The sequence below is a fragment of the Bufo bufo genome, chromosome 3 (genome assembly GCF_905171765.1).
Source record: "Bufo bufo chromosome 3, aBufBuf1.1, whole genome shotgun sequence".
Classification (NCBI taxonomy): Eukaryota; Metazoa; Chordata; class Amphibia; order Anura; family Bufonidae; genus Bufo; species Bufo bufo.
Genome location: NC_053391.1, coordinates 23662600 through 23682993, shown reverse-complemented (window position 1 = coordinate 23682993; position 20394 = coordinate 23662600).

Genomic DNA, 20394 nt, shown 5'->3' with positions numbered 1-20394 from the left:
TGTACACCTAAATAATATAAGTAAAAAATATGACGGACACCCCCTGTCCCGCCACTACACGGAATTCCATGGGGGCACCTTTTCTGGCTCTACATTTGGCGGCATCGAAAGAGTTAAACCGAACATAAGAGGTGGAGATTTTATACAACACATGTCACGCTGTGAGAGCAAATGGATTTTTCGATTGAACAGTCTAGCCCCTAGGGGTTTAAATCAGGAAATGGAACTTTTTGCTTTTTAATTTTAATATTAACCATAACAATATAACCTTAATAAAATAACTACAATAAAACACCCCTAACAATACCCCTAACGTCCTGAATAATAGCTTAAAAATCATACTTTCCATAGACAGAGAAACGGAATCCCAGAACTATTGGAACATACTCCATAGCCCCTTAGGATACAGACCCAGAACTGTAGCGCTGGATTGTTTAACAGTTACCATGGGAACCGGAATCCTATTTACTCCATAGGACTGATTGCAGCAACCGTCCCTGACGAAGAAGTCCGCTGACTTCGAAACGCGTAGGACTGGTTTTTTGGTCCTTGGAAGCACCCGTACTAGAGTGGTGACGTCACACGCTACGCTTCCCGGATTCCCGTACCATCACGCTCCTTCGTGCACGCGCCAGCTGCCGGCCGGAGCGACGCGCGCGATTTTTGAAGTTGAGCAGGAAAACTTGTTATCTATCCTGAACTACCCAATACTGTGAAGATCCTACCTACTGGGAACACTCTCGACAGATATCCGATTGCCACAGGTACTTACTATTGCTACTTGACTTTACCCCATGTGTTCTTTTATTCCTGCGCTGATACCATACCCCCTTTTTTTCTGATATTTATCCTACTTTGAGAATCGAGGCGCCGATCTCTTTAGGTATCTAGCAGCGGCTCTGTGCACTATAGTACATAGAGAAAAAAATCACTTGAGAGCGCGGATACAATTATCAAATTTTAAAAACTGAATTATAAACAACTGGATAAACACCATATTACTGTTGTGTTAAAACGAAGTGGCACGGAGATAAATACATCTAGAGATGGATGTCTCGGATCAGGTAGCAATAAATATGAATCTTAGTGAATACATAACCCCTACATATATTCTACCGTCTACATTCATAGACAGGTATACATAATCCTACAGTATATAAGCATTTCCTTTATAACACCATATAATTATACAAATTTAACCCCTTAAAGGACTCAGCCCTATTTCACCTTAAGGACTTGGCCATTTTTTGCAAATCTGACCAGTGTCACTTTAAGTGGTGATAACTTTAAAACGCTTTGCCTTATCCAGGCCATTCTGAGATTGTTTTTTTCCGTCACATATTGTACTTCATGAAACTGGTAAAATGAAGTAAAAAAAATTCATTTTTGTTTATAAAAAAAATACCAAATTTACCAAATTTTTTAAAATTCACTTACAGATATTAGATGGTATAGCAAAGGATCAATTCTGGCAAAAGAATGGGATTCTTTATTTGGCACAGGTTGTTAAAAATGGAGAAATTTGTGGAACTGTCACATAGTGTAGAGAATTTGTCATGGTTTCAGTATTTTCAGCTTCGTTCGGCACTTTTTAGTTTTGATAACAAATCACTTTTAGAAATAGATAATTCCTCCCCGTTAAATGAGAGGTTTGGGAAGACACTAGTAAGAATGAAGATCTCGAATATATATAAATTATTAATTAGGTCACGGTTTTCTGAGACACAATCACCAGGGCAAAAGGCCTGGGAGAGGGACTGCCCAAATATACAGAACGTAGGGTGGGGGGAGTATTTTCACTAATTTAGATGTACTTTCACACAACTTTACTCATGTTCTAATACAGTTCAATATTTACCATAGATTTTATGTTACCCCTGCTTGGTTAAATAGGTGTGGAATAAGAGCCTCCTCCAATTGCCCTCGATGTGATACTGCTGGTGCGGACTACCTACATATGATCTGGGCATGCCCAGAAATCGGGGCATATTGCAGTGGTATTAATAAGTTCTTGATTTATAAATTAAAAATACGGATTCCTCTTGAGCCACAATTGTTTTTGTTGAACGATCTCTCGACACTGATTGGTCATAAGCCTCAAAAGATTCTATTAGGCAGAGTACTACTATTGGCCAGGGTCCTGATCAGTCGGAGCTGGTTTGCACATCAGGCCCCAGAAGTGAATAACTGGATAAATCTGGTTAATAAGGTGAAAAATTATGAACAGATCCTCTATAAGCAGAGGGGTGGACTAGAGAAAAGGGTCAAGATATGGGACGGCTGGCAATTCTGATAGGACTGTATAATGTTATTGCGTCTTAAACTTTATAATTTTTTTTTTTCTTCTTTCCCTCTCCTCCCTTCTCCTTACTTCTTTCAAGGGGGGGGGGGGTGTTGGGGGGCATGCATCACATGCTGGGGGGGTATATAGGGGTTAAGGGGGGGAAGAGATAGTGGATAAGAGAAGGAAGGGGGAGGGGGGGTTGGGGGAGAGGGGAGAAAAGGGAAGGAAGAAAAGGGGAAAAAATTTGCATTAACTTCTAATTGTATTTTGTGTAGCTGCGATTGGCCAGCGCTACAGCCTAGGAGAAGGAGACGCCCACAGAAAAAGGGAAGACACCGCCTACTATAACTTAGTGAGCGAAGATACCGGAGGGCATAACGGGAGAACTGAGCGGCGCCCAGGGGTAATAGTAAGTGCAGTGAGATCCCTGGGCGCCGCTCTCCATGGCAGCATGCTTAGTTCACAATGTTTTTCAAGGTGAAAGGTCCTCTTTAAGGACTCGGCAAACATGGCGTACCGGTACGTCCTAAGTCCTTTAAGGGGTTGGGTTAAAAAATTTTTTTTTTTTAAATAAAATAACCCAAAAATTCATGCAGTGTAAAACAATCAAATGTATAACGGTATGGAGATACCCAACCGGTATATACAATTGATACGTGAAGTGCTCAAAACACTGTGACAAGTAAAAGGTGTAATGTGACACACGTGAAGGTGATATACATACCAAACTTGACCAGCTATACAGCAATAAATATTATAACACTTTATAAAAACATTTATACTCTTATATTGTTTATTTGTGTTTTTTTTTATAGAAAACTAAATATATATATATATATATATATATATATATAAATAATATAATGTGTTGATGATGGATGTATAATGTGTAATACAAAAGAGAAACCCAAATTTGCAAAGAGTTAAGTGCTGCATAATGCAGAATACGTGGATATGAAAAACTATACTAACAATCATGTTATTTATGTAGAACCCTAGTGTAATATAATACAACAACGACACAACCGATAAACATGTGTGGTAAAGTCCAAATTAGTCCCGAAGTTCATCCTCGGTTCTGCATACATAGTCAAAACATCCATGCCACTAAGTGTAAAGAAAAAAGATATAAAACATGTTAAAAAAAACAGCTAAAAACCATTAAAAGACAACCACCTCTATGGTAACTGTGGACCAGCATGTCTCTCAGGCTTTGAGGTCTTCTGTATGCCACCAAAGGATGGGAAGGTAAATATTTCCTCTGAGTTTCATCAGAGAGAAGTATCGGCCAATACTTTTGTAGAATTCTACTTATTTCTTGAGATCTAGAATTTAAGGTGGTAATAAACCTTACAGGTCCAGATTGTGCAGGGATCTTTTTCTCATGTTAAAGTTTGTTACGATTTGCATGCAATGCTCGGGTCTGGGCTCTTTTTATAGCCCGCCCTCTATAGCCTCTCTCTCAAAATCGAGTAGCTAAATCGGTTGCTTGTTTCTTGAAGGTATGTTCCTCCGAACATATACGTCTCACATATAAAAATTGTCCTACCGGTATATTATTTATAAGATGTTGTGGATGTGCGGAAGATGCACGTAAGAAGCTGTTCGTAGCCGTGGGTTTCCTGAATAGGTCCATTTGTATTTAGCCATTTTTATCCTTCCTCTGTATAATATCCAGAAACTCAATCTCATTTGCACTCCATTTGTGAGTTAATTTTATGTTATACAGATTCCCATTGAGTGTCAGGATGCATTCTCCCAGTTCCTGAATCGAACCCTGCCAGAGAAACAAGATATCATCTATATATCTCGCCCAAAATTGGACCTTCTCAGTCCCCCTGGCAGGGTTCGTCATGAAGATCTTCCTCTCCCACTGTCCCAAAAAGAGATTTACATAGGACGGCGCAAAGGGTCAGGCCAAATCTATTAGCTCTTACCAGAAATTTGCTTAATCTAGCGCCCAAATTATTCATCACTAGAGACTTGGATACTGCCGAAATGCCATCATGGTGTCTGATGGAAGTGTAAAGAGACTCCACATCACATGTTACCAGGAGAGTGTCTGATTCCATATGGATCCCGTCAATCTTTCCCAAAAGGTCAAGACTATATCGTGTGTAGGATGGGCGAATTTCTACAAGAGGTTTTAAATGGAAGTCAATCAGATGGCATAGAGGTTCCAGAATATTGTCCACCCCAGACACTATAGGCCTACCTGATGGATTACTTAGGCTCTTGTGTATCTTGGGAAGTAGGTACAAGGTCGGTATTGATGGCTCTTCCACCACTAATCCCATTGCATGTTGTTTATCCAGAACGCCATCTTCCTTTGCCCATGTGATAACTTCCATTAATTCAGTCTTATACCTGGAAAGCGGATTGAAAGTAAGTCTCTTATAACATACAGGATCCCTCAATTGCCTAAAAGCCTCCCTTTCATACATCTTAATCGGTCAAACAACCACATTCCCACCTTTGTCCGATGGTTTGAAAAGGACGTCCTTCATCTTCTGTAGTTGTTGGAGTGCCTTTTTCTGTTCCTGGTTAAGGTTATGTCTCTCTTTTCCCCTAGGTATTTTCTCAATTTCATCCGATACCAATCTAATAAAAAGATCAATTTCTGGGTGTTGTGCCAGTTGTGGAAACTTCCTAGATCTGCGGAGTAGCGTACATGGATATGGTAAGTATGAATACTCACCATTCAGTGATATCTGTTGTTCCCCAAGAAGTGCCTGTAAGTTATCCACAGATTCTTGCTCCTGTGTGGAGTCCAGGGTATTACTTTCTTCGCCCTCTCTGTGAAAAACCTTTTTAAAAAACAGCTTACATCCAAAGAGATGTAGATCTTTTACTGCAATAAAATTATCTACGTTGTTACTAGGACAGAAATTCAAGCCTAAGCTCAGGACATCTACTTGGCTCTTAGTATAACATCTGACAAGTTAACTACCTTCAAACGGACTGATTCATTTCCCTCGTGTCCAAAATCTCTTTTCTTGTTCTTACCCAGAGGGACACTGGATGGGTTATGTGACCGTTAATACGTATGTTTACAATTGAATGAGCTACTATATGTGGTTCCTGGTCTACCTGAGGCACTATTGCTATGTACTCTACTAGGCTCTTTGCCTGTGTTTGGAAACCTGCTGTAGTATCTATTTCCTTTTCTGTTACTAACTTGGGGGAGCGTTCACACTTGTGTATTTTTTTATTTAATTACATTTGCTGCTTCCCCTACATGTATTCACATTTATCGGTCCCCTCCCCCCTGTGTCCCTCTTTTATACCTGTTTTACCCCATCCAATGATGTAAGACTCCATTATATGTGTTTTATTGTGGTGTTCTAATAAAGTATATATTTTTTGCTTACATATGGTCGCTTTTTCTTTGGTGATCTGGGTATTTAGGTCATTGCATTCAGATTCGGGAGAGAAAGAGCAAAAAATCATAAAACATTGACTAAAAGAGCTAAAATTTTAAATCCTAGAAGAATAGTAACTAATTTGAAGGGCATTTGGAGCCAGTTGTTTCAGACCAATTTTTTTTTGTTTATTTTGTAAATCAGAACAAACTGAATCTCAATACGTTTGCTCATCTCTGGTGCTGTCCATGCCCATAACTGCTGCTCCAGGTGTCCACCAAGACATATAGAGAACAAGGTGGGGATCGTTTTTTGGGAGAAATAATGCTGGCTATGTAGTTTCCAATGAGGCGGAGCATAAACTATCAACTTCCTAAAGGTGGTGGACTCTACCAAATGCTAGTGACTGCATCGTCAGCAACTTGGCTGGGTTGGAAATAAGCTTGACACTATTGGATTGCTGGGCATGTAAAGTTGTTTCGTGGCCATGCATTCCATGATCGATGGCTGACGAAGAAGCAGAGGAGGAATCTCAGCAGAAGTAGAAAGTGATGGCGACGATGTGAAAGACACTGTACCGCCCGTGGATGTGGCTGCCACAAGGGAGATCAGGAGATGGAAGAAGCTCTTGTTGCGGATACTGGTGGCCACCTTTGTTTGCCAACAGGATGGGGTGATGCTGCTTCATGTGGTTCAGGAAGACTGGTACAGTGGCCTGAACTCGCCCAGTATGTGCAGTCTGTTCTTTCTTGCCCAGCCTCCAGTGTCATCTCAGAGAGGATTTTCAGCATGGCAGGAGACGTTGTGACTAGAGATTCGGACAGTTCGCTGAATTTCCCAAAAAAGATTTGATTAGTCATGAATAAATTCGGATCGAATCATGGTTAAAAACAACTATTTCCAGGCTGCAGAGAGCCTGTATATTGGTGTAGAACACTGTGCATTGCAGAAACATGCATAAGTAGTCTGCTGTGGTAGTGAAACAGTTAATTTGCATCTGTATGACATGCAAGTGCTGGCGTCACTTTTAGAATCACTTCACACTTCACTTATTAGGTCAGTTAAGGGGCCAAAACTGAACAAATAACTCAAGTATGAACTCAACCTTGCAGGTCAATGTTAGCGCCAAGTATAAAGAACCGTGCAGTGGCCCAAGATTCTACTATAGAGTAAAAGAGAACACTCCTTTTACACCGTCAGCTGATTCCACATAGATTTCTACAGAAACTGTTCTGTTACACGCTGATGCAAGTAGTGGCCCCATGACAGTGGAGTGGAGAGGGTGTTTCTGTTGACGTCGCAGTTTATTTTGCCCTTCTTCTGATCCGTCATAAGAACAACCTCCGAAAAACCGATCCTGTCTTTTCAGCATCCGCCTTCATATGGTCAGCATTTGGTCAGTAATCCAAAAAAACTGGACTGGATCAAAAACAGACATGACACATGATTGGAAAGTTTGCGTGTCTTCTGTTTTGTACCAACTCCTGCTTTTGGCTGCCAAATCATGAGCAAATCCTGATGCAAAATAGGGACTGTGTGATACAGGCATTAAGGCTCCTTGAAAGACAAGGTCCTTGTTTTTCTAATTTTCCCATGCTTCTGACAGATGAGAAGAAGGGTAAAATAGATGTCAACAATGATGTCAAGGCCAAACAGGGAGAATAGTGGCCACATCATACAGTGGGGAGGGTGGCAACCTCATGAGGAGTCAACACAGTGGCCCAGTTACAGGGTGGTGAGGTGGCAACCACATGATGAGTCAACATAGTGGTCAGTCACAGAGTGGTGTGGCGGTAGCCACAGGAGGAGTCAAAACAGTGGTCCAGTTACATTATGGGGAGGGTGGCAACTGCATGATGAGTCAGCATATTGGTCAGTCACAGAGTGGTGAGATAGCAACAGCATGAGGAGTCAACATAGTGGTCAGTCACAGAGTGGTGAGGTGGCAACCGCATGATGAGTCAACACAGTAGCCTAGTCACAGAGTGGGGAGGTGGGGGGCAACAGAAGTGGCAGTAAAAGCACAAGATGGTGGGTGGCAGTAGGAAAACATGGCAGCAGAGGTAGCAGGTGTGGCATCAGGTGGGTGGCAGTATCAGAATAGTGGCTGAAGCAGGTGGCCAGAAAAAGCGGGTCTCTTCACAAAGTTTTGGTGTGGCACTCAGAATTATCTAGTCTGATGCATCAGGCACTGGGTGTGGAAATCCTGGCGGATTGATCTTCACAAGGGGCAGTCTCTCAAGATTTTGGGTGGAAAGGAGAGTTCTCTTTGGGGTAACTATACCCCCTCCCGCTGCACTAAACCCCCGCTCTGATGCCATACTACTGGCCGGGCAGGAAAGCTTGTCCAGGACAAATTCGGCCAGTTGTGGCCACAAATCAAGCTTGACTGCCCAGTAGTTCAGGGGATCTTGGATGTGGGTTGGCAGGGTACAGTCCAAGTATGCCACCTCCTGCTGGTTCAGATTCTGCTCCATGTCTTGCTGCTGCTGCGTGGCTTTTTCACTCATCGCCTTCTAGCTCCTCCTGCTCCTCTGCTGTCACTTGTGCAGAAAAAACACCCATTTCTGTATACATTGCTTGTTTGTGAATGTCCTAATCCTTCTTCTCCTCCTCCTCCAGTTAAACCCCTACAGGGCTTAGGTGGCCGTGAGATGTAGGTACCACGTCTCCTGTCCAGCCAGATTTAGCCGAATCTGCTCCAGGACATGAAGGAGTGAAATGAAGTAGTTCATCCCATAATCCTGGCAAATAAAGTGGCCTCCTCAAAGGGCCTGAGGAAATGGCAGGTGTCACGCATGATGTGCCACTGGCTAATGTCGAAATTACACGGGGGAGTTCTCCTGTCCGCCTGCATCATCAGGAAATAATTTATGGCCTGCCTCTGCTGAAATAGTCAGCCCAACATGTGGAGGGTGGAGTTCCAACAGGTGAAAACGTCACACTTCAGGGAATGTTGGGGAACGTTATTCTGCCTTTGCAGTGTAAGACTGGCTAAAGTGCATGCACAGTTTCCTCGCCATTTTCAGGATGTCTTGCAGATGGGTGGAAGACTTCAGAAACCACTTTACAACCAGTTTATAGACGTACACCATGCAGGGCCCATGGCTCAGCCCTCATTAATCAGCGCTGACACAATGTTCTTCCCGTTGTCGGTGACCATGGTTCCCATTTTTAGTTGGCAAGGAAACAGCCAGGATTCGATTTCTTGAGGATGCAGAGCAGTTCTTCCCCTGTGTAACTCAGTTCGCCCAGGCAAACCAGGTGCATAACAGTGCGACACCGGGGGTTCTCTGGAAAGGTGGTATGTTGGAGGAGCACTACGAATTGTGCCTACAGTGGAGGCTGAGGACAAGGTGGAGGATGATGAGGCAGAGGAGAACATTGGCGCAGGACTCACAGCTTGAGAACGTGGAGGCGGCAGTGCCGTCACCTGGCTAAGTTGCTGGTGTGGCTGGGCAGGAACCACATTTGCCTACTAGGCCATAAAGGACATATATTGTCCTTGACTATAGTCATAGCTCCACACGTTGGTGCTGCTGTGAACTTTAGCAGACACCAACAGGCTCAAGGACTGACCCACCTTCTATTTAACATACAAGTGCAGGGCTGGTACTGCCTTTATGGAAAAGTAATGATGACTTGGGACTTTCCACCTTAGCTCAGCACAAGCCATCGGTTCTCTGAAAGGTGCAGAGTCCACCATATGTAAAGGGAGGCACTGTAGTACCAGCAACTTGGCCAGGAGCATGTTCAGCTTCTGTGCCATTGGATGTGTGCATGCATACTGTTGTCTTTTTGCAATTGCCTCAATGATCGATTGCTGACAAAACAAGTGATAAGGAGCAGAAGGAGGAGTGGAAGCATCAGGACCAGTAGATGATGGGAAGGAAACATAGCTTCCTTCTGCTGAGGTGGTGTAGCCTTGACTGCTGGAGAATTGGTGCAGGCCATTGGGTGATGCAGAAGTTGCTGCGTCAGGCTGTACCACTACATTAGCGCCATGGTTTTCCCAGGCCACTTCATGCTGATGCTGCATGTGTTGACGCAGGGCCATGGTGCCAACATTGTCACCCTAGCCACGCTTCACCTTCTGCCCACAGATAATACAAATGGCCATGCGGACGTTCTCTGGCAGCTTGATGAAAAATTCCCACACCGCCGAGTATGGCATTTTTCCTCCACCAAGTCAACCATTCAAGAACAGTCAAAACACGACCGCTGGATGACACTGGCAGCTCTAGCCTGTCCCTGCAACTGCTGCTACCATTTTCCCTTCTGCTGCTACAGCAACATTTTGACCACTGCCCGTTCCCTTAGAAGGCCCTGGCACCTGTCTGTTATATATAAAAACAATGAAAACCCCCAAAACTTGTAGTATCAGGCTGCAATTTCACACCAATTCCACAATTAGGGATTAACAGGTATATTTATGTGTAATATCACTTGAGCACCCTAAAATCTCCCTGAATAACAGAATCAAGGATTAGTAAAATTACTGATGTATCAAAAATGCAAACAACCTAAAATCTGTAGTATCAGATTACTTTTTGTTTCTTCAATTAGTGCAGCAAGGTGTAATAGAATAGCTTCTCTATTACCCAGGCTTTACACTCTTCTCTTGATCCCTGCTCTCTCCCTGTAGTGTGCATAAAGCCTCCCTATTCTATCCCTACATTAACAATAAGCTGTCCCTGAACTGCTCAGTAGTAATTTTTGTCAATAAAACCTTTCCTGATCACTGTCCCTAGTGCCTGTTACATCTCTCACTGCACCTAGTTCACTGCAAAATGGCGGAGACCGAGCAGGAGGAGACTTTTTATAGGGCTGTGACATCACAGGAGCTGGCTAGCTGCTGATTGGCTATCTGCATGGTATAATGGGTGCTCCCTTGTTCCCGGGCTTCTTACTTCCTCTTTCTAACATGTGCAGCTGCCATTTTAGAAATAATACTATTCTTTACCATGAAGCGCAAGGAAAATCGACTTCGGGACAAATCAATGTTTTCTTTAAGTTCGGATCAAATTCAACTTCACCAACTTCAATTCATTCATCTCTAGTTGTGACACCCAAGCAAACCAAGTTGTCCTTCACCAGTGTATAAAATATCACTCTCGTCAAAAGAATGAGTCGTAGATCCATGCAGATTTTACAATTCTCTGTTTGAGGCCGATGACTAGATCTGCTCAGAGGGTGCCCTATTATGCCACTGCTCCTGTCTGCCTGCCTACCACCATGTTGTGTGCTGTACAGCTACTGCCACCATCATGCCTCTGCCTGCCTTTCACCCATCATGTTTTGTGACATACAGCTGCTGACATCATTATGTCACTGTCTGCCTTCCTACTATCATGTTTCTGCTGCTAATCCCCCTTCTGCCACTTCCATTACCTGCTACTTAGTTGCCACTACTACTACTACTACCACCATCCTCTAAATAGCTGCACACACGGCGTTTGGATTAGGAATGACAGCAGGGACCGGTGCAGTCCCTGTATTCTACTGCACCGGCCCCGCTCACTGTTGTATAATCTTATCTAACCTGTAGGCATTGTTAAGATATAATAATTTGTAATCCATCTGTATTACTTACAACTATAAGTTCTGTAGCAGGGAGGAGGCAGGCCTGGGAGGCGCGTCACTCACTACGTCATGCGCCGCCCATTTTATGAATGAAGCAGGCGGCACGGGAGAGTGTCGTATTGAGTGACACGTCGCCCGCCCGTCCTCTCTCCTACGGAACTTAGTTGTAAGTAATACAGCTGGATTACACATGATTATTATATTTTAACAATGCCTACAGGTTAGATAAGATTACACAACAGTGAGCGGGGCCGGTGCGTTAGAAAACAGGGACTGCAGCGGTTCCCGCTGTCATTCCTAATCCAGATGCCGGCCCCCAGCCCCTGTATTGGGGGACATTCACACTGCAGAGACACTGTTATGGGGGGGAGGGGGATCTGTGGATGGCACATAGCATAAGATGCTATATATGTGTCACTCACAGATCCCCCCCATAGCAGTGTCATCCACAGATGTCCCCAAACCGTGCCATCCAGAGATCCCCTCCATAACAGTGTCATCCAGAGATCCCCATAACAGTGTCATTCACAGACCACGATTAGTTCAAAACGCACCAAAAGCACACCTTCTGGTTCAAAATATATATTTTTCTTATTTTCCTCCTATAAAACCTAAGTTTCTTATAGGGCAAAAAATATGGTACTTATACAAACTAACTCAGCCACAAGTTTTCCGTAGTAACCTCATTTATTCTGTAATGGTCTCTTATTTTAATATCTTCCTTTCTGCGGATTCTTTATATACTTTTGCTCCGCTTCTGACACTGCTCCCATCAACTCACATTTACCTATACTTACTCTACAATTAAATTAATTATCTAATAATTATTAAAAAATTTAAATTGGACTTCATACAATACACGATAGTCTTTCTAACAAGGATAAAACCAGACTGTAGATCATGTGGATCCAATGATGTTCCCAATCATTTCTTCAATTGCTCTTGTAGATTCATTTCCAGCTGGCAGCTCAGGTGCATGTCCTTTCTCACAGAGCGTGTCCTTTCTGCTGCAGATCTCGTCCTGTCCATGTTATTCCTGTACCTGTGATGGCTTCTAACCATGGAAAGGGCTGGAGACCGATGAAGGATATAAGTGAGCATGTGCGTCCTCCTCAGTAATGTCACTTAGGTGGATAGAGAAATAGGGAAAACAACAAACAGCAGGTGGCGCTATACAGGTACATTTTATTAAATAACTCAGCGGCTACATTACATTATAATTACATGCAAATACAAGAGAGTTGATTCCACCCTAATTGAATCACAAGGTCACTTTGGACAAATAGGACTCCGACTAACTTTAAGAGATTTGCTGATCTATAGTTGTAGTAATAATAGTTTTCTGTATTATATCCAGATATTTGTAGAGGTTGTACAGGATTAGAACTTGTGGCTGCTTTCTTAGAAAAACAGCCACACATCTGTCCACAGGTTATGTCTGGTATTGCAGTATGGCTCTATTTAATGGGGTTGGCCACTTTGTTAGCACTTATTACAACTGTAAAGAAAGTAGGGAGATATTACACTTACTAATATATCTTCTTTAGCAGATCTGCCTGGTTTTCCTGCTATTGGCAGCCACGCCCCCCTCCTGTCCTGCTCTCACCACGCCCCCTCCTGTCCTTCTCTCACCACACCCCCTCCTGTCCTGCTCTCACCACGCCCCCCTCCTGTCCTGCTCTCACCACGCCCCCCTCCTGTCCTGCTCTCACCACGCCCCCTCCTGTCCTTCTCTCGCCACGCCCCCCTCCTGTCCTGATCTCACCACGCCCCTCCTGTCCTGCTCTCACCACGCCCCCTCCTATCCTGCTCTCACCACGCCCCCTCCTGTCCTGATCTCACCAAGCCCCCTTCCTGTCCTGATCTCACCACGCCCCCTTCCTGTCCTGATCTCACCACGCCCCCTCCTGTCCTGCTATCACCACTCCCCCTCCTGCTCTCACCACTCCCCCCTCCTGTCCTGATCTCACCACGCCCCTCCTGTCCTGCTATCACCATTCCCCCCTCCTGCTCTCACCACTCCCCCCTCCTGCTCTCACCACGCCCCCCTCCTGTCCTGCTCTCACCACGCCCCCTCCTGTCCTGCTCTCACCACGCCCCCTGTCTCGTCCTGCTCTCACCACGCCCCCTCCTGTCCTGCTCTCACCACGCCCCCTCCTGTCCTGATCTCACCACGCCCCCCTCCTGTCCTGCTCTCACCACGCCCCCTCCTGTCCTGATCTCACCACGCCCCCTCCTGTCCTGATCTCACCACGCCCCCCTCCTGTCCTGCTCTCACCACGCCCCCTCCTGTCCTGCTCTCACCACGCCCCCTCCTGTCCTGATCTCACCACGCCCCCATCCTGTCCTGCTCTCACCACGCCCCCTCCTGTCCTGCTCTCACCACGCCCCCTATCTCATCCATCCCTGCACGTGCAATGGAGGAGCAATCTCGTCCATGCCTAAAGCCTGTGCTGCTGTCTGGGTCCTAAAGCACCCTGCTTGTATCAGAGGTGACTGGCACTCCTGGCTGTGCAGGGCTGGCAGGGGCTTAGCAGGGACACTTGTTAAAAGCTGAAATAAAGAAACTTTTGCAGAAGGAAGACTGAGGAGAAGCTGTGATGGCCGATCTGACTGCAGGCTCTGCCCCCTCTGTACTGAGAGGACCCTGCCAACATGTGAGGATGTAGCAGAGCCAGGGAAGCGCTGTGGACCACAAACTGTGAGCAGTCCCAGTGTCTGTCCTGTTTATGGTCCCTCTGTTCTGTGTTCTTATCCCTGACATGATATTACAGCCAGACCAACAGTTCAGGAGCTTTAACCCCTTGTGAGCTGTCAGTGTGGCTGAGGTCAGTGATATCAGCAGCAGTCACTGGTTTCACCATCTATAAAATGTGTGCCCTCTCCTTCCTGCACTCTGTATATGGTGATATGTGACCCCCACCACTGCGTATAGAGATCCGTGACCCCCTGTACACTGTATACCGTGACCCGTGCTAACGGTAGCCCAACAGTGCCGCCGGAAGTCCGCTCCGGCCCCAATTACTTTAATGGGGTCAGGTAGGAGATATGGCCGCAGCATGGCTGAGAGGCGGCCGGACAAAAAACGCAGCGTGCTGGGCATCAGTGAATGTGGCCGGGGCGGACCTCCGACAGCACTGGTGGGCAAGCATTAACACGGACCCGGCCGGGGAACAGCCTGCCAGACCCTGCTAACGCTGGTGTGAAAGTAGCCTTAGTCGTGTGATAATAGACAGGAGGCTCCTCTCTATGTGAGCAGATCGATTTGTACAAATGTATTCATCAGAGATCTTGTGCAACAAAGATCTGTCCCCCCGCTCAACAGCCCCCTCCCCCGGCAGTCCGTGCACCGAAACAGAAATCTATGACGGCTCAGAGCTGCTGGAGATTTCTGGCTTCATTTGAGTCAGAAAACTGGCGAAAATGAACATACATTTGTTGGGGCGACTGGTCATACCCCCTCCCGGCCACTGTCACGCCCTTTTTTTTAAAAAAAAAACATTTTAAAGGCACATTCAAAAAGTCACAAACACATAATTTGCAACTTTTTAACGCCACTTCTCAGAAACAAGGGAAATGATAAATCTCCCCCTCAATCCAATGGTGCAACTAGAAAGGACTGAGCCCCACAGCAAGTTTATGAGCAGGGCCCCCTCCCCCGGCAGTCCATAGTTTATGAGCAGGGCCCCCTCCCCCGGCCGTCCATAGTTTATGAGCAGGGCCCCCTCCCCCAGCAGTCCATAGTTTATGAGCAGGGCCCCCTCCCCCGGCAGTCCATAGTTTATGAGCAGGGCCCCCTCCCCCGGCAGTCCATAGTTTATGAGCAGGGCCCCCTCCCCCAGCAGTCCATAGTTTATGAGCAGGGCCCCCTCCCCCGGCAGTCCATAGTTTATGAGCAGGGCCCCCTCCCCCGGCAGTCCATAGTTTATGAGCAGGGCCCCCTCCCCCGGCAGTCCATAGTTTATGAGCAGGGCCCCCTCCCTCCCCCCAGTAACAGATGTGTGATACATTAGCATCATATTCCTGTGTGCTGCTGGGACAGGGGCGGATTGCTATGTCTGTACAGCAGTTATTCACTGATGACTGAGTTATTGATATTATCTGAGGGGCTCTTGTCTCTATGGAAACGAAGGTGGGCGGGGATGTCATGTGACGGCTCCTCTGAACATGCTTGCTGCAATGCATGCTGGGATTTTCACTTTCACGTTGCAGCTGCTCCTCCCACACAGCCGGTCTGAGGAGCTCCTCCAGGGAAGTGCGTCATGGTGAACAGGTTAGAAAAATGATATATAGCCGGTACATTTAGCTTTAGACATTAACCACCTCCCGACCGCCTAACGCAGGGATGCCTCCTGCGGGCGGGCGGCCGGGTTATTCCTCCTGGACGCATCGAAGCGTCATCTTGTGAGACGCGAGACTTCCTGTGAACGCGCGCACACAGGAGCGCGCGTTCACAGGATCGGAAGGTAAGCGAGTGGATCTCCAGCCTGCCAGCGGCGATCGTTCGCTGGCAGGTTGGAGATGTGATTTTTTTAACCCCTAACAGGTATATTAGACGCTGTTTTGATAACAGCGTCTAATATACCTGCTACCTGGTCCTCTGGTGGTCCCTTTTGTTTGGATCGACCACCAGAGGACACAGATAGCTCAGTAATATGTTGCACCAAGCACCACTACACTACCCCCCCCCCCCCCCTGTCACTTATTAACCCCTTATTCACCCTTGATCACCCCATATAGACTCCCTGATCACCCCCGTCATTGATTACCCCCGTCATTGATCACCCCCCTGTAAAGCTCCATTCAGATGTCCGCATGATTTTTACGGATCCACTGATAGATGGATCGAATCCGCAAAACACATACAGGCGTCTGAATGGAGCCTTACAGGGGAGTGATCAATGACTGTGGTGATCACCCCATATAGACTCCCTGATCACCCCCTGTCATTGATTACCCCCTGTCATTGATCACCCCCCTGTAAAGCTCCATTCAGATGTCCGCATGATTTTTACGGATCCACTGATAGATGGATCGAATCCGCAAAACACATACAGGCGTCTGAATGGAGCCTTACAGGGGAGTGATCAATGACTGTGGTGATCACCCCATATAGACTCCCTGATCACCCCCCTGTCATTGATCACCCCCCTGTAAAGCTCCATTCAGATGTCCGCATGATTTTTACGGATCCACTGATAGATGGATCGGATCCGCAAAACGCATACGGACGTCTGAATGGAGCCTTACAGGGGCGTGATCAATGACTGTGGTGATCACCCCATATAGACTCCCTGATCACCCCCCTGTCATTGATTACCCCCCTGTCATTGATCACCCCCCTGTAAAGCTCCATTCAAATGTCCGCATGATTTTTACGGATCCACTGATAGATGGATCGGATCCGCAAAACGCATACGGACGTCTGAATGGAGCCTTACAGGGGAGTGATCAATGACTGTGGTGATCACCCCATATAGACTCCCTGATCACCCCACTGTCATTGATCACCCGCCTGTCATTGATCACCCCCCTGTAAGGCTCCATTCAGACATTTTTTTGGCCCAAGTTAGCGGAAATTATTATTTTTTTTCTTACAAAGTCTCATATTCCACTAACTTGTGTCAAAAAATAAAATCTCACATGAACTCACCATACCCCTCACGGAATCCAAATGCGGAAAATTTTTTAGACATTTATATTCCAGACTTCTTCTCACGCTTTAGGGCCCCTAGAATGCCAGGGCAGTATAAATACCCCACATGTGACCCCATTTCGGAAAGAAGACACCCCAAGGTATTCCGTGAGGGGCATATTGAGTCCATGAAAGATTGAAATTTTTGTCCCAAGTTAGCGGAAAGGGAGACTTTGTGAGAAAAAAAAATATATCAATTTCTGCTAACTTGTGCCAAAAAAAATAAATTTCTATGAACTCGCCATGCCCCTCATTGAATACCTTGGGGTGTCTTCTTTCCAAAATGGGGTCACATGTGGGGTATTTATACTGCCCTGGCATTCTAGGGGTCCTAAAGCGTGAGAAGAAGTCTGGGATCCAAATGTCTAAAAATGCCCTCATAAAATGAATGTGGGCCCCTTTGCGCATCTAGGCTGCAAAAAAGTGTCACACATGTGGTATCGCCGTACTCAGGAGAAGTTGGGCAATGTGTTTTGGGGTGTCATTTTACATATACCCATGCTAGGTGAGATAAATATCTTGGTCAAATGCCAACTTTGTATAAAAAAATGGGAAAAGTTGTCTTTTGCCGAGATATTTCTCTCACCCAGCATGAGTATATGTAAAAAGACACCTCAAAACACATTGCCCAACTTCTCCTGAATACGGCGATACCACATGTGTGACACTTTTTTGCAGCCTAGGTGGGCAAAGGGGCCCACATTCCAAAGAGCACCTTTCGGATTTCACCGGCCATTTTTTACAGAATTTGATTTTAAACTCCTTACCACACATTTGGGCCCCTAGAATGCCAGGGCAGTATAACTACCCCACAAGTGACCCCATTTTGGAAAGAAGACACCCCAAGGTATTCCGTGAGGGGCATGGCGAGTTCCTAGAATTTTTTATTTTTTGTCACAAGTTAGTGGAAAATGTAAGAAAAAAAATAAAATAAAAAAATCATCATTTTCCACTAACTTGTGACAAAAAATAAAAACTTCCATGAACTCACTATGCCCATCAGCGAATACCTTGGGGTGTCTTCTTTCCAAAATGGGGTCACTTGTGGGGTAGTTATACTGCCCTGGTATTCTAGGGGCCCAAATGTGTAGTAAGGAGTTTGAAATCAAATTCTGTAAAAAATGACCAGTGAAATCCGAAAGGTGCTCTTTGGAATATGGGCCCCTTTGCCCACCTAGGCTGCAAAAAAGTGTCACACATCTGGTATCTCCGTATTCAGGAGAAGTTGGGGAATGTGTTTTGGGGTATCATTTTACATATACCCATGCTGGGTGAGAGAAATATCTTGGCAAAAGACAACTTTTCCCATTTTTTTTATACAAAGTTGGCATTTGACCAAGATATTTATCTCACCCAGCATGGGTATATGTAAAATGACACCCCAAAACACATTCCCCAACTTCTCCTGAATACGGAGATACCACATGTGTGACTCTTTTTTGCAGCCTAGGTGGGCAAAGGGGCCCACATTCCAAAGAGCACCTTTCGGATTTCACCTGCCATTTATTACAGAATTTGATTTCAAACTCTTGGGCCCCTAGAATGCCAGGGCAGTATAACTACCCCACAAGTGACCCCATTTTGGAAAGAAGACACCCCAAGGTATTCGCTGATGGGCATAGTGAGTTCATGGAAGTTTTTATTTTTTGTCACAAGTTAGTGGAATATGAGACTTTGTAAGAAAAAAAACAAAACAAAAAAAAACATCATTTTCCGCTAACTTGTGACAAAAAATAAAAAGTTCTATGAACTCACTATGCCCATCAGCGAATACCTTAGGGTGTGTACTTTCCGAAATGGGGTCATTTGTGGGGTGTTTCTACTGTCTGGCCATTGTAGAACCTCAGGAAACATGACAGGTGCTCAGAAAGTCAGAGCTGCTTCAAAAAGCGGAAATTCACATTTTTGTACCATAGTTTGTAAACGCTATAACTTTTACCCAAAGACATGTAGAACAATAAATTTAGAGCAAAATTTATATATGGATCTCGTTTTCTTTGCAAAATTTTACAACTGAAAGTGAAAAATGTCATTTTTTTGCAAAAAAATCGTTAAATTTCGATTAATAACAAAAAAAGTAAAAATGTCAGCAGCAATGAAATACCACCAAATGAAAGCTCTATTAGTGAGAAGAAAAGGAGGTAAAATTCATTTGGGTGGTAAGTTGCATGACCGAGCAATAAACGGTGAAAGTAGTGTAGGTCAGAAGTGTAAAAAGTGGCCTGGTCTTTCAGGGTGTTTAAGCCATGGGGGCTGAGGTGGTTAAGGGGGTTTAAGCTAGGGGAGGTGAGGTGGTAAATACTTCATGGTTTTGGCTATTGTCTGGGGCACTTTGGATTTTTGATACTTAGGGTGGCCAACCCCTTTAAAGTTAATATGGCAGAATTACAATGCTGCGCTCAACCCTTGGACAGGAGAGGTGATGTTTTGGAGTAAAGTTCTTCTTCTAATCCTGGAAACACCTTTATGTTATAGATCAGAAATCATGGTGAAGCAGCAGGTCCTAAAACTAAGCTCCACACCTTCCACATTTTCTACACTCTGAACATTACAATGGATCCCTCCTAGACTCTAAGCACGTATGGATTCTCCCTCATATGAATATTCAGATGTCTCACTTAAAGATGTTGTCCGGGATCTTCTATATTGATGACCTATCCTCAGAATAGTCTTATAGGAAATCCGACAGCACTCGATCCGTGGTCCGCGCTGCACGGGAAGTGGCAATCCCCACGAACAGTGTATAAGTAATCCCAGCAGGCGTTTCTCTGTTCAGCACGGTGTATTCTTTATTGCAGAATATCAATCAAAGTTTTTCAGGATGAGTTTCGGCCCGTCCAGCCTTCCTGTTCCATCAGCTGAGGACGGCTGGACGGGTCGAACCGCATCCTGAAAAACTCTGATTTATATTCTGCAATATAGAATACACCGTGCTGAACAAGAAACGCCTGCTGGGATTACTTATACATTATCCTCAGGATAGGTCATCAATATCAGATTGGCCGGGGTCCGACACCCGGCCCCCTCGCTGATCAGCTGTTTGAGGAGACGGCTTGCGCAGTGTGCATGTACCGTCTCCCTTCTTTCTTCCTGTTCACCGCTACTGTCCCATAGACATACAGCAGAGAGCAGGAAGAGAGAAGGGAGAAGGCACGTGTGCACTGCGCGATCCATCTCCTCGTACAGATGATCAGTGCGGGTTCCGGGTGTCAGACCCCCACCGAACTGATATTGATGACCTATTCTGAGAGGATAGGTCATCAATATTAACCCTTTGAGGTTGATGCCCATTTTCATTTTTCTCCCCACATTCCAATAACCATAACATTTTAATTTTTCCATTCACATAGCTATAGGAGGGCTTATTGTTTGAAGGACATGGTGCATTTTTTTAATGTCATCATTTAATTTACCATACCTTGTATTGGAAAACAGGAAAAAATTATTTGTGTGGAAAAATAGAAAAAAAA